The sequence below is a fragment of the Protopterus annectens genome, chromosome 5.part0 (genome assembly GCF_019279795.1).
Source record: "Protopterus annectens isolate FY-2018-M chromosome 5.part0, PAN1.0, whole genome shotgun sequence".
Taxonomy (NCBI): Eukaryota; Metazoa; Chordata; order Ceratodontiformes; family Protopteridae; genus Protopterus; species Protopterus annectens.
In genome coordinates, this window is record NC_056735.1 from 544,933,551 (window position 1) to 544,950,049 (window position 16,499).

A 16,499-nucleotide genomic window follows, 5' to 3' on the forward strand; every position below is an offset into this window, starting at 1 on the left:
CAGTTTTTCTGGATGAAAAGCCCTTAGTGATGAGGTGTGCCACGTAGAAGGATTTTCTAACTGTTGTGGCTATGTGGTTATCAAAGGTGAGACCATTGTCCACCTGTGTCCCTAGGTCTATTATCACACTTTCAGTGTTTACTGTACTGCTATCTATGTGGTAGTTCACAGGTATGTGGCTTTTCCCACAGGGGACAACTATACATTTTTTGGCATTCAGCTTAAGCCCATGGCTCTGGCACCAGGCATCTGTTTTGGTAAGGCCCTTTTGTAGTATATCTACATCATTTGGGGATCAATAATGGCTCCCAGCTTGCAGTCATCTACGAACTTTGTAAGCCAGAGTCCCTTAGTGTTGGCCTGTACTTCAAAGAAGTAAATGTAAATCAAGAGTGGTCCCAGGACAGAACCCTGCATTACACCACTTGTCACTTGTCTGGAGCTGGATTTGGAGTCAGCTACTTTTACAGTGTGTGTTCTGTCAGTAAGCCAGTTTGCAACCCATAGACTGACATAGGGATTAATGCCCAGCTTAGTAAGTTTATCTATGATTCCATAGTGGGGGATAGTGCTGAAAGCCTTGGTGAGGTCCAAGTAGGCTGTGTGAACTACCTTACCCATGTCTACGGCTCTGGAGACTCATTCGAGGAAGTTGATCAGGTTCAGAAGGCAAGATCAGCCCTTCACGAACCCAAACTGGGTGGGCTCCAGTGTTTGAAGGTTGCCAATGTCTTTGTTTATAAGTTCCATGATAATATGTTCCATGGCCTTGCAGATCAAGCTTGTCAGACTGATGGGATGGTAGTTCCCGGGATCCAAAGTGGATCCCCTTGTGGAGTGGGATGACTGTAGCTGTGCACCACTCTGTGGGCACAAAACCTTATGTAAGGCTATGATTAAACATGACACATAAGTGAGGTGCCAGTTCATTTTGTAGTTCATGCAGTACACAGCCCAAGATGTCATCTGGTCCCATGGATGCTGTATTCTTGGCTTTGGAGAGTGCATTTTTTTATCTGAGTGGCCATGATTACTGAAATTTGACATTCTTTCAGTATTGATATGGGCTCTTTAGGGGGTGAGAGGGGGGGGTGAAGTTGGCACTGAATCTATCTGCCAAGGATGTTGGCAATATCCTTGGGATCAGTATATTTAGTGCCATTCTGCTGTAGGTCAGAGCAGATCTGAGTATTGCCATTTAGATTCTTGACATAGCTATAGAATGCCTTGTGGTTGTCTTTGGAATCTTTGGCAATTTTGCTTTCGTAACTTACTTTGGAAGATTTTATGAGGGATCTCAGCTTTCTACTGAGGCTGGTGAGAGAGTTTTTTTGAATCCTGGGTTCTTCCTCTTTTCTGCAACAGTTTCTTCCTTCTGTTGTACAACTTGCTTAAGCAGGGGACCACCAGACTGGCTTCCCTTTTTAAGAGAGCAGCGTCCTGATTCTATTTGGGATGGCTCAGTCCATGAATGAGTGAATGTGCTCATACAGCACCATAGTGTAGGATTCAGCAGTTGAACTTCCAGTTCCCATCTGTATGGATGTCATGAAGTTTGTTACTTCCGACTTGAGAAGCATGAAGTTGGCTTTGAAGAAGTTTTTTACGGAGGTTTCCTTAAAGGGGGATGGGGGTGGGATGTGGATGTCAAGTGTGATTAGCTTATGGTCTGATCTGACCAACGAGGGGGTGACTACTGGTGTGGAGCATCAATCTCCCATGTTGGTAATGTAATGGTAAACAATGGTCTGCATGAACACCCAAGTGTTTCAGCTAATTGTTGATTCTGAATGCCCATGACTTGTTTCATTTTAATGGACAATTACATGCCAATAAATCCAAACCCCACTAGCTGTGGATATGCATATTTCTTTTTACAGATTGTTTTTTCTGTGTGACCTTCTCACTCATTGTTTTAGTTTGTTAGTTAGGATATTTTGCAGTCACCCTAATGATAATGGACTTCAGCTGGGTATAACAGCCTTGTGTTTCTTATGCTTAGTCAAACACTCTGCTTGTGCTGTGCTGATGAGGTCATAAAAAGGCCACAATATGCATATCCATATCTAGTGGGGTTTGGCTTTATTGGCCTGAAATTGTCTATTAAAATGACGAAACAAATCATGGGCATTCAGAATCACCAATTAGCTGAAACACTTGGGTGTTCATAAGGGCCATTTGCATATATCCCATGGGCCTCTAATTAAAGAGGTTTGAGAAGTCACTCATTGGAAGTTTCAGCTTGGCTGGAGTTTTCATTTAGTTTTTACAGATTGTTTTTTCTGTTTATTATGTATTAGAAGAAGACAGACATAACTGACAGTGTTTGTTGTTACACAACGAGGGAGGGGGAGTACAATGGTGAAGCTGATATATAGTTTTATTAGTTTTATTATGATACACTTAAACATAATATTCTTGAAGGACAAAAAGTTCTCAGATTAACAAGCCTGTTAGCAAACACAACTAAGAGGGTTGACTGAATCAGCCTAAATCACCTGCATTTTGCTAGAGAGAAGATTAATGTGATACCCTATTTGGACAAAACAAAACTACTCAAATACAGTAATCATATATTGGACAATTGTACTTATACAAAGCCATCATGCTGCTGAGTCATACTGGATTGTGGCAACTGACACATCAACCTCAGAGAAAGGGCAGTAAGCTTGTCTCCATCAAGTACCATTATCCACCACCATGTGTTGATCTCTCTGCCCATGAGTGCCAGGTACATTTTATGACATCAGTCTGCTGGGAGCCAGCATGTTTTGCTGATTGATAGTTCCCCCATTAGTCTGCTCCCCCTGTGAGGTGTGAATAGCCTGTGTATTAGCACACATAAAGTTTGTGTCTATGGGTTGCACTGTAGATATGGAGGTCACATTCCCTGTGCCAGACACACACACTGTGTACTTCATGATTGTGCCAGCTCTTTCACATCATCATTATCAGAGGCTGCAGTCATGTCCTCCAGCTCAGGTGGGGACATTTTCACATTGCTAGTGCTGGTGTTGCATAAAGAATCACTTGTGAACAGACCAAAGGACAAAATATCCTTTGTAAGTATGACCCAGCACCATAAGTATACATGCAGCTGACATTTACAAATATAAACATTTCAAAAAAGTGATACTTTATCTGCATATCATGTGTATATGGCTATGAATGTCAAACCCCTGATTTATCTGTATACCTTAAGTCAGGTAGTTTTAATAATTTTGAAAATGACTAAGAGGTGCAGATGAATTTCAGGTATTGGTGCACAGAAGTAGGCCTACATACCTGATGCAGCTTCAGTGGATTGTCTCTGTGGCTTTTTCAGGTCTGTCCAAACATCCAGAACTACACTTTGGAACTCTTTAGAGTTGCTACTCCCTCTGAAAGTGGCCATTAACTTTTTCTGCCTCTCTGAGAGGTGGTACATTCAATGGCCACTGACCCACTGACCTACCTTCCCATGCCAATAACTGTGCTGTTTTTTGAACACCACATACAATTGTTTTTATGGTGCATAATTTCATAACTATTGCTTTTGTCACTAACCGCATTAATGTCCATCACAATATCAACACAGGCACAGTCCCTGTAGGGCTATTCATCTACTTGCAAGCTAAAGACCCACTGTGCATTGAGAGGGCAGGTAAGGAGTAGCACTTCATTCTCTGCATCAGAGAACTAGTGCTTACATGTGAATATCCTAGGAGATTCAGCAGTGGGCTTCTTCTTGCCCTGTTTTTTTAAGCATTGCTCTTTTGGAATGGGACACTGACGTTACCAGCCTTATTCCTACATGGCCCTCACAAATCCAAAAATGTGCCATTTCCTCCTAGGTCAGATAGCATGTTGTTTGTTTGCTTGACAATTATATATCTGTATCTGCACTCTTTAATTAATGTTAGGTGCATGTGATTAATAAAGCACATTTGTCCAAAAACACATACAATTGCAAGTGACCTAGGTGACATAATTTTTCTTCTCACTGTTAAAAATACTATTGCTTCTGAGATATGTGCAGTGTATACAACACTCAAATGTATTTAATGAATATGGTATCACATGCAATGTACTTTTGTTTTTGAAATGTGCTCTGAGTATGAGCTCATGGATGTATCTCCCATTAAACTTAACAGTCTTGCTGCCCAGCAATTACTATATGTTGAATAGCAGTTAAAAGCAGTAGTAATACAAATGAATGGATTTTAAAAAGTAAAACTCATCTTATACAAGCCGAGGCATTTTCCCTGAAGGAATCTTTTGAAATTCACTTTTGGAAAGTTCTGAACTCTGTATTCTATAGTTTTCTTCCATAACGTGACAAAGCTGTCAACCTGCCTTCTCATTTTTATTGTGTAGATTCACTCGGTTGGGAGTGATGATAACAGAGGCTCAGCTCATTATTCTGTCTGAGTTGCTCAATCTTCATGACAATAAAATCTGATAAGCTTCATGTTCAATTGTACTTAATACCATGCACATTCCTGTGTACCTCATGCAGCAATGAACATGTGCAGTCGAAGCCATGCCTCTGGAAGGGGAGTCATATAACCATCTGTAAATGGACTCACTGCAGTGCCTGATTTCTAACCAATGTACACAGGTCACAGGACTGCCATGTTTCATAAATTAAAGTGCCATCAAGAGCCATAATAATACTACTACATACCTACTTTATGCAAAGCTGCAGCCCATCTCACAAAAGAGATGCCCATCGATGCCCATCATTGTGTGACAGATGGAACACATGACCTGGACTGGAGTCCAATATTCTGCCATTTTCACTGAGATTCTTTTAATGTGAGACATCATTGCGGGAGAAGGAGAGGGTAGTGCTCCTCTTAAAGCACAGCGGTGATGTGAGGAGACCAAAATATTTTTTGACCTCCTTCTTAAGGACTACAGCCAGAGGATCCTGGAGGAAGGCAACACTAAAGGTGGAATAGTTTAGCCTAGGCTGTCACCTGTGCCACTGGCATTCCACACTTAAGGAAATAGTGCTGACACATTTACAGTGACATGAGACACTACAATCCTGACTTCCTGTATTGATGGAAGTATAAAGTTAAAAAGCAGTCACCACCTGTATTCTGTAAGCATAACATATCTTGGTTACACATATAACCTGTCATTGCATACCATTCACAAATATTATACCTTACTATTTTTATCTCTATACCTCCTGAAGAAATTGAAATAAATAGGCAGCTGCATATGAGGAGGCTGAATTATGTAAAAGAACACTGAAGTGAGTATACTTGTTCAGATTGTCCAGCTTTTAATATCAACAGTAAAGATTTATTGGGTGGCACACAGGACTGATTAACATTATCTTCTCAAAGCGTGAGGTTTTCCAGTTAGGTCCTCACCTGAGGTGTCTGCTGTGTGGAGTCTGCATGTCTTTCCTGTGTTCAAGTGGGTTTGTTCCTGTTTCATCTTGCATTCAAAAGACAGGCAATAAGATAACTTGGAGATTTAAATTGCCTATACATGTAAACGTGTGAATGTGAGATATTGTGGAAAGACTGCCTACCTATTTTTGTTTACTCCCTTTGCCTTGAAAATTCGTTGAGTAGTGGTGGGTGTTTGTGGGTGTCACTATATGAGTCAGATGCAACTTACGAGAGTGAGAGATTTATTCCAAACAATATAGCTTTCAGACATTCTTGCTAGTTCTGCGATGACTGTTACACATCAGAGGTAGTATTATGACTGTTTACATTTATTATTGTGTTTGTGCATACACCTCATCATATACTTAGACAAGTGAGTCAGAATGTTAAAGCTGCACTCCCACATTAACATGATACCTGAAGGTTCAATTCACCCTTTTGTTTTATTGTAAAATAGTTAGGTGGAGACTTCTGTCTTATTATGCTAAATGTAGTAGTAGACGCGTGAAATATGTATGAACAACATTTTTCGATGGATGGACATCTTTGTCAATATAGTTGTTTCTTTTGCTTATAACCTATAGTGCCATCATGAAGGCACAGTCTAGCATCACCATAGCCATGGCAGAGATAGCAAGGGTGATATAGGATGTGTGCAAGGACCTATAAGAGTGCATGTACTGAATGTGTTATTACTTAGATAGACTCAATCATGTACTAGAATGTGTAGCATCTTCTCTGGCTCACCTGCCAGGGGCAAGGGTCATCCACAGATCTGGTCGTCTATAGCCATTATGATCCCTTGCTCCTGGCAGGGGGTTATCCACAGAGCTGTTCAACTGTTACTTCCTTAGATGGTATCAAAAGTGGTTATAGATATGTAAGAACCCACTTTTGCATTAGTTGAGGAGGTGTCTAGTCTCAGAAAATGCCATCCCAGTGGTTGTTGCCATAATCACAGTGACAAGTCTCATAGCAAATGTCACTCAAGGTCACTCAACAACCAGCATCTAGCCAGAATCATGGTACACACAGTGCAATTCCTGGTAAAGCCAACTTGAATGGTGTGTGGGCATGCACAGGATGCTGAACTCTTTAACATGCATGTCATGGACCTGTCCAGTACATCAAGCCTCTACTTTATGTGAGAAGTCTAAACAAAAAAAAAATGCACTCCTCCAAAGCCCTCCTCATATAGACATCTGTGCAGTTACCAAGACTTGGTTTAAAGTGGCAGAGAGTACGCTGGCAGTACAATGTTTCAGTGCCTTCCACACTTTTAGACCAGTAGCTGCACAGAAAAGTGTTAAAGGAGAAGGTGCCTCAATATACATTAACAGCAGGCATACCTATAGGGTTGTCAAACAGGATGACACACTGGAGTTCCTCTACATGCAGATCACCATAAACAAAATCCTATACTATATCCTAGCCAGCTATAGTTTACCCTCCATGTGCCAGGAAGTTCACAATGAATACTTGGACCTGCTGGAGACACTTATCATCCAACCTAATACCTTACACATGAGAGATTTTAATTACCCATCTACAGACAAGAATCCTACAGACCCTCAAATCTACAGGTACAGAAATTCCTGGACTTTGTAAATACACTCGACCAAATAGTGAATATGTTCACTTAGGTTTCAGTGTATTGGACCTTGTGCTTACAAGTATGGGTGAATGTTGCACCCCACCCAGTGTCTCATCCTCCCTGGTAAAGACTGACAATAAAGCTGTCTTCGTCAAAAGCAAAATCAGCCCCATAATCCCATTAAAACCAGTAACCATTAGGAGTTATGCCAAAGCAAATTACCTTTTATTAAGTGATGGATTGTCAAAATTCAATGCCCCTCCAAACCCAGAGAACACAGTAGCCTATTCTGAATTGCTTTCAGAAACCCTGTACAACCATGTCAATGGCTTCATAGAGGCTGCTGTACCTACCAGAAGTAAGACCAGGACTAGCCCTAGAAACAAACCATCTTGGTGGCATCCCAAATGAAACAGTATACACAACAAAAGGAAAACTATATGGAAAGATCAGGAAGGGTAATTCCCATAAAAACAGAAACACTCTTGTCGAAGAAAATAGGCAAATAAGAGGCCTAACTAGGTCAAACAAAGCCAACTTTGATGTTAAGATATCCTCCCAGGTGAACGATATCTATAAAGCCTTCTATTGCTTTGTCACGAACCTCAAGGGCAGCACACAGCAATGTGCTGAACTGGTGGTTAATGGCATCATATTCACTGAGCCTGGTGATATAGCAAACCTGTTAGCAGCCAAACTGAGTTCCAGCTCTCACCCACCCTCAACCATTCCCTCAAAAATACCCTCAAACATAAGCCTTCCAGCTATAACTAAGGAGCATGTGCTAGCTGCACTCCCTAAAGTCAAGAACACGGACTCAATGGGCCCAGATAACATCTTAGGATACCTCCTGAATAGTCTAAAATATGACTTATCAGGACCCCTGGAGTCATTATTTAAATATAGCCTTAAAACAGGATTTTTTACTAGGTGAATGGAGAATTGCAATGGTCATCTCCCTCCTAAGGAAGGACCTTCAGCAGATGTTAGAAACTGCAAACCCCTTAGTCTGACTAGTCTTATTTGCAAAGCCATTGGAAAGAATTATCATGGAAGTAATCAACAAGGACATAGGAGACCTCCATACACTGGATCTATCCCAGTTTGGCATTGTCAAAGGAAGGTCATGCTCACTGAATCTGGAGGATGTCTTTGAAAAGGTCACTAAGGCAATGAATGAGGGGAAAATGATGCATGCTGCCTACCTAGGTCTGGCTAAAGCATTTGATACAATACTCCACTCGGCATTGTCAACAGACTTTTGGAACTAGGTATAAACCCCTTTATAACATGCTGGATAGCTAGGTGTCTCACTGATAGGATCAAAGAAGTTAGAATCAGTGAGACACCTCCACAAAGAGTTCAGCCACCAGTGAAGTCCAACAGGGCTTTGTGCTGGGTCTACTCATGTTTGGTAACTACTTCTCAGATGTCAAAGCCAGTGTCAAAGGCCATTGGCTTACCAAGTTTGTTGATGAAGCAATCATTGAATCCCTAAAAATAAGAGAATAGCCCCCAGGAAGGTCTAACACAGACAAATACTTGATGTCAAAGCTATGGCTTAAAATTCAATTCCAAGAAATTCATTATAGTACCTTTTGAGAAATCTACCACCCTGGGTGACTAAGTCATCAAAAAAAAATCCTTAAAAGTTGATTCACTAGTCAGGGATCTGTGAACGCATGAAGATAGTAAACTAGCCCTCGACCAGCATTTGTCTAAGGTAGTAAGAAAATCAGTCTATGTTGCTCAACTTTAAAGCAATGGCATGGCATTTAGGTCCAGACAGATCATCATACCGCAGTAGTCAGCCCTCATCAGACCCCATCATAGTATATATTGCCCCCTTTGGTATATACCTGATCAGACACATACAGCAACTGGAACATCTACAAAGTTTCCTTACCAAAAGAATACAGGGAGTAAACACAATGTCCTAGGTTGATTGCCTCAAAGCCCTGTCTCTTTACTCAGTATCATTCAGACCTCTGAGGTTGATCTTTACCTGGCATACAGAGCATCCCTGGACCCTTGCTTGATGAACCTTTTGCACATCTGCAAAACAAACAGCATCAGAATTACTAGATTAAAACACATACATTTTGCTTGAGACATACATAGGACATGTTGGAGAGACAGATATGTTTCTCAGAGAATTCCTATTCTCTGGAACAGGCTCCCCATCCATGGGAAGCAGACTTCCTCCATATCACTTGTTAAGCACAACTTGGACCATTAAATGGCTATTGGGAAATTCGCCCCTGGTCTGGCTCCTATGACTCTAATGGACAGAGGCTGTCAGTAAATCACCATTTATCTAAATCAAATTTGTAAGTCACATTTGGGTTGCATGCCTAGGCTTATGAGGGCCCTAGTGGCAGTTAGCCTAGTATATACTTACAAACCTATGAACCTAAGCCACATTGCTGCAACTACTGCTGTAGTTGTGTCCCAAAGACCCACAAACACACACTGTCACAACCTTCAGTACATCACACATACACTTCCACTGAAATTTGCCCTTAACAAATCCTTTTACATTAAGCAGCCTTTACCTCAATTCACAAAAACTAAAAGGCAATGTACACAACAATACGTTTTACTTTAATAATCCTCAGCACTCATAAAAGTTTCCTTTGGAAGACAGACACACATGCACTCCCTTCCACTTATCCAAATTATGATAACTGTGCTCTATTCCTTTTATTGTTACTTGAGTTGACAGTGTCTGTTGCACATCATTACTAGCCTATGCATGGGTAAGTACAGACTGGTGCTGGTTTTGTATGTGCCACTTTTTCTGAAGTATGTAGCTTTACTCTGGTGAATTATGATCCGCAGCTTTGTGCAAGCCTGTGCCTCTTTGCCAGAGACATGACATACTGCATCCACTTCTGACTGGCATGATCATCCCATTGCTGGCTTTTCACCTCACTCCTTATCTGACTAGCCTTCACTGTCTGGTTTGTTGTGGACCTCTGTTTCTGCAAGTTCCCACCTTCCTGTAACTGCTTTCTAAATATATTGCATAACATTACACACACTGATACTATTTTTGCACAATTGCAGAGTAATACTACAGGGTACCACCAAATGAATCCAGACGATGAAAGCATGTCTTCAGCATCTCAAACACACACACATACTCAATAATGCTTCTTATCTGTGATTGGACATGGTTGTACCCTTGGTCTGTATGAGTTTGCAGACTTCTTATAGGTGTGAGCCAGGGTTCCAAGACATATCTGGCATTACTAAGAAGGCGCTCCAGTAGGAATTCTCCCCTTGTAAACTATTGTTAGAAATCACAGGTGTGTCATAAGTAGGAGTCTTGATAACTATCTTGGTGGCCTACACACACAGACACACACACACACACACACACACACACACACACACACACACACACACACACACACACACACACACACACACACACAAACACACACACACATTGTAGATGATATCTTGTGCATTACAGACCACCTGGCAGTTGATAGAGTAATACACTTTGTGGTTCACATTTCTACTTTCCATTTCAGCAGCTGGGGCTTTTATTTCAGTGTAGGTATAGTCTATGGCTACCAGTACCTTTAGGAAATGGTCTGTATCATCCAACTCCCACATGATATTGTTTCTCTCCTCTGTGGTATGTGGGGACCACATATGTTCCCCCACATGCTGAAGCATGACATTGAGAAACAGATGGAGTATTCTCAAGGCAGATGCTTGAGACACCCCCACTCTGTCCTCATTAGGTTGCTAAAAGGTCCCTGAAGCTAATATAAACAAAGTCATACATACTTTGGTTTCCACTGCAAAAGATACTCCATATCGCCTATTGGGATGCAAACAAGGCCAATACATGCCCAAAAGTTCTTGGACTGTGTACCTATCTATATATTGGTAACAGTTCACAAGGTCCATGTCCTACTTAGTGCAGTTGGATGACACAATGCCTCCAGGATGACTTCATACAAAATTGGGCATGGAAACAACAATAATAGCTTCTAGCAGACAGCAATTTACTAATGTTGCAGCAACCCATAACATTATTCAATGCTTCCCTCAGTCTTAACAAAAGCATCCAGATGAGCACAGATGTACAGTGGGCGCATCTCCACTGGGGTTCCTATCACGTCATTGAACTTTTATAAGTTCAAACCACATATGGTCAAGATCATATGTTTGAATTTGTAAAAGTTTGAGCGTGTGAATGGAAATCTCCATAGGTAGAGGTTTCCATTCACTTCAATGTGGTGCGATCTCAGAGTTGGTATATTTAAGTATCGAAGGGTGTGGGGGGTGCAGTCCCCCATGTAGGAGGTGCAGGGGGCTTGCCCCCTGCTTACAACAGTTTATTTTGTTGTCCTTTGTGTTTTTTTTTTTTTAGGTAGTCGAAGTTATGTAACTTCGAACATAATGGTTCAACCATTAGGTGCTCGAAGTTATGTAACTTTGACTATGTGATATAGACACCTCTCCAGTGAGCAACATTTACCTGTTTCTGAATCACACAACTTGTTTTGCCACACTATCAAACACATAGAGGCTCATTCTAATAATGGTGCTCATTCCTAAGTCATTATACAGCTGTTAGATATAATGTGACTGACAGTGCTGCTTTACAAGCCCATTTCACATTACTTATTATTTTTTATGAATCACATATACCCTGCTCATTGCTGATTGTCATGCAAAATCACGAATGATGATGTGGCAGACTGTTTTGAAACTGGATCTCTATTTCATATGTAACAAAAATCATATTCTTTTATTAACTATGTTGTTTATAAAATAGAACACAGACTGAAATTAGGAATGCATGTTTATCAAAAGACTGCAAAAATAAATGCTTATCTACAGTCTTCCAAAATGTAGTCACCCTTTAAGAAAAATAGTGCAGTTATTTCGAAGGTTTGCACAAATGTAAGGTCTTGCCATGCATAAAAAAAAATATTTCAAATTACACCAATAAATATAGATGGCTTCTTACAGAGAGAGGTTGTACTAGTTTTAAGACTGGTAAACTAAGAGAAAACTGCAAATCCTCCATTTTAGCAATAATTATGGGAGGTTTATTTATTACTTTTTGACCAGGAAAGCCCAACTAGAACAGAGCCTATATTCAGCAGAGGCCTGGGGAGAAATGCTCCAGACACACATCTTTGGAATGCGGGAGGAAACCCGCATGGATGCAGGGAGGATATGTAGACTCCACACCAGCTGAGAATGAAACCAGAGAACCTGTTGCTGTGAGATGACAACATGAACCACTGCACCACTTGCTTTGTGTATAGTAGAAGAATTGCATATAAACTCTGCTTTCTTACTTATACACATACAAAAATATTATTTTGAAACAGTTGGCTTATCCAGTTAGCAGCAAGAACCTAGCAATACTTTTGCTGAAGATGCTTAGCTTTTTTCTATTAGAGAGAAAAGAGCATTATAGAGGGTCTAGAAAAGAAGTAAAAGTTTTATGACTATATAAATTAATATGGGCTGTTGTAATGCAGTGATTCAAAGATTCAAAGTAAACTTTATTGTCATTTAGGACAACACATGTATAAACCTAAACAAAATTACAAGTATCAGTTCACCATGAAATCACAGAAGAAGCATAGGATACAACAAATACAATATTAAGACAAATTAAGTAAAGAAATGAGAGACTAATGACTATGCGCCAAGAGCATAAGGAAAAAAGCCACCCCCTCCCATGTAGTCATATAAATACTGTACAGTAGCAGCATGACAGATAAGATTGGTTATTGCACATGAACTAAAATTGTCACTCTTTATGTATTACTACATAAAGCTAACAGACAATTGCACTTGAATGTAAATATATAACTGAGTAAAGAAATAAATAATGTACAATCCAAACAAAATACTATTAATTGTTAATTTGTTGGGGAGTCACTAGGGCTGGTGCCGAGTTAATAAGTCTCATCACCATTGGGTAGAAGTTGTTAATGAATCTGGAGGTCCTACAGCGAATACTGGGGTATCTCCTGCCAGATGACAGTTGAGTAAACCTGCAGTGTGCAGGGTGTGAGTCATTAAATATTTTGTGGCCTCTTTTAAGGCTTCTTGCTGTGAATAGCTCTTGGATTGATGGTAGACTGGTGCCCATGATTTTCTCAGCAACTCCCACCACTTTTTGTAGCTTCTTCTTTTCACTTCTGTAGAGTTCCCAAACCAAACACTGAATCTACAGGTGAGAATGCTCTCAATAGCTCCTCTGTAGAAGGTGGAGTGAACAGTAAGTGGGACCTTTTGTCTTTTGAGCCATCTCAGAAAGTGAAGATGTTGATGGGCCTTTTTGACCAACTGACCATTATTTACAGTCCAAGAGAGATCTTCTGAAATGTGTACTCCTAGAAATTCTGTAGTTGTAACCCTTTCCAACTCTTCTCTGTTAATCTTGAGTGATAAGTGGGCAGTTGAACTTTTCCTGAAGTCAGTGGTGATTTCCTTTGTTTTACTGATGTTCAGATCTAGGTTATTTCCTCACACCCCAGCCGATCTCAGAGAGATGACAGATAGATGACCTCTTGACTGTACACTCTTTCATTCTCTCCTTTGATGAGGCCCATGACCGTGCTGTCATCTGCAAACTTGATGATATGACTGGAGCTTTGTTTTGCAGAACAGTTGTGGGTAAGGATGGTGAACAGCAGTGGGCTGAGTGCACATCTCTGAGGAACAATGGTGCTGAGAATTATGCACACTGAGGTGTTATTTCCTGCACATGTCCTATGTGGTCTGTTGATCAAGAAGTCTAAGATCCAGTTGCAAAGGTGCCTGTTAATTCCAACATTGACTAGCTTATCAATAAGTTGCATCAGAACCACAGTATTAAATGTCGAACTGAAGTCTATGAACAACAGTCTGACATAGTTACTCTTTCCATCTAGATGGTCAAGTGAGAGGTGCAATGTCACTGAAATGGACCTGTTTGCCTGATAAGTGAACTGCAGAGGATCAAAGGTTGATGGTAGAATTTCTGCTGACAGGTGCTTTTTAACAATCATCTCAAAACATTTCATGGCGTTAGAAGTTAAAGCAACCAGTCTGTAGTCATTCAGACAAGAGAGATTGGCTTTTTTTGGGAAGAGGGATGGTATTTGTTACCTTGAAGCAAGAGGGTACATTTTCTAGAACAAAGAAGGTATTGAATATATCTGTCATAACTGAGCATAGTTGATCTGCACAGCCTTTTAGCACTCTGCTGAGTATATTGTCTTGGCCAGCAGCCTTCCTGGGTTTCGTTTTCTTTAGCTGACCTCTCACTTCCTCACAGTTAAGACTGAGCACCCCTCTCATTCTGTTCAGTGGGTAACCTAGTTGAAGGCAAGTTATTTTTCTCTTTGAATCTACCAAAGAAGGAGATCAGCATGTCCAGGAATTCAATGTTGTCTTCACACTAAGCTGCCTTGGTTTTATAATCAGTGATCTGTTATATTCTTTTCCAAAGACTCTTAGTATCCTTCATGTCCTCAAAGTGACTCTGTGCCCTTCCTCCATACTCCCTCTTAGCCTCTTCAATGCCTCTTTTTAGACTTGCTCTGGCTTCACTTAGTCCTTGTTTGTCTTTTGACCTAAATGTTGCATTCCTTGTCTTCAGTTCATAGACTTTACTAGTGAGTCAAGGCTTTTGGTTTGCACTAATTGTGATATTCTTGATGACAGATATGTCATCAACATACTTTGAGATGTATGCCATTACTACTTCTGTGTAGTCATCTATTTTTACCTGTTGGTCTGGCATGGCTGCCTCTCTAAAAACATCTCAGAAGGTACTTTCAAAACAGTCCTGGAGATATTTCATTGCCCCCCCCCCCCATAAAAAACCCTGATCTGCTTCGCAGTGGGCTTTTCTCAGACCAGAGCAAGTTTGTAGGCTGGTAAAAGCATGATGGGAAGGTGATCAGAGCTTCCTATATCAGGTTGTTGTGTTTCCTTGTAGGCTCCTTTTATGTTGGTGTATGCCCTGTCCAAAATGCTTGTACCTCTTGTGGAAAAGTTTGCATATTCATAATAGTGGAGTAGTACCTCTCTCAGATCAGCTCAAATGAAGTCACCTGCTACCATGTGAGCAAAGTCTGAGATTTTACTCTGTAGCTCACAGATAGAGTTGTATAGTTTGTTTAGGGTTTCAGTAGCCTTAGCAATGGGTAGAATGTACACCACTGTTACACAGACTCCATTAAACTCCCTGGATATGTAAAAAGGTCAACATTTTAAGGACAGGAATTCTAGATAATCAGAGCAGTGTGTCTGTACAACCTCACAGATCTTACACCATCTTTCATTAACGTAGATGCAGACTCCACCTCCTTTGGCATTTCCACACAAGGCTTGGCATCTGTCTGCATGTAAGAGTGTGAAACCCTCCGAGTTAATGGCACTATCACTGATCTTGCATGCAGCCATGTCTTAGTAAATATTAATAAGTAGGTATTTCACACCTTGTTTTTTGTGGAGAGTTCCAGCTTTAAAAAGCCATCTTGTTGTCCAGTGAGCATACATGAGCTAGCAGTAAGGATGGCAGTGCAGGCCTGTGAGGATTAGTCTTCAGCTTAACAGCAATCCCAGCTCTGTAACCTCTTTTCCTAGTTCTCTGACATCTTTTCCTCTTATACCTTGTCCAGAGTGTTCCAGAACCTCATTTCTGTTGTTTCAGGCACCTTAGAGCATGCTGGGTTAAAACAGAAAGATCTGGGAGTTCTGAGAGTGAAATAGGCCCCAAATACTCTGCAGACCGCAGTGAATCCTGCCAGCAGCACTGCACTGAAAGCTGCTTGATTTCTAGTAACTTCTGTCTGCTGTAAGGTACTATACCTTCATTTAAGTGGTTTTGCATTCTGTCAATATATATTAAAGTATTGCACTCTGGGATTCAGAAACATGCTTAGCACAATTTGGTGGGCATACTAGAGGCAAGACTTATAGCATGATGCAGCCTAGGATTAAGCATCAATTAACTTGAGAGTAAAATTACGGCCCATTCAACTACTATTTAAAAAATCACCTGCAAGAATCATGGGACCTGTGGTAAAAGAGGAAATCCTGCAGCTGTGGTAAGGAAAAAGACAAAGAAAATATTCAAGCACAGGGAATGCACACTCCTCATCATATGCAGATGCACTAAGTCGTGCTAATATAGGGAAACAAGCAAGCCACACATAAGAGCTTAACGCAATGTTTAAATCTGTTTTGACAAATAAAATGGGATAGATGTGGGTGTATAGACAACAGTAGGCAATAAGGGTCAGTAAGCAGAGGAACTTGCACAAGGGAAATAGGGACAAGAAAAATTGGAGTTAAGAACCATGCACTACAGACAAGATCAGTTGAGACTTAGAGTAATCAAGCACTTATAACTTGTTTAGAAATCAAAACTTATTTATTGAAAAACAAATAGATGAGTGCTTTAACATTAAAAAAGCTTCATCTGATCTAACTCCAGTTTACATGACATGCAGTATTTATCTGCTTTAACAATG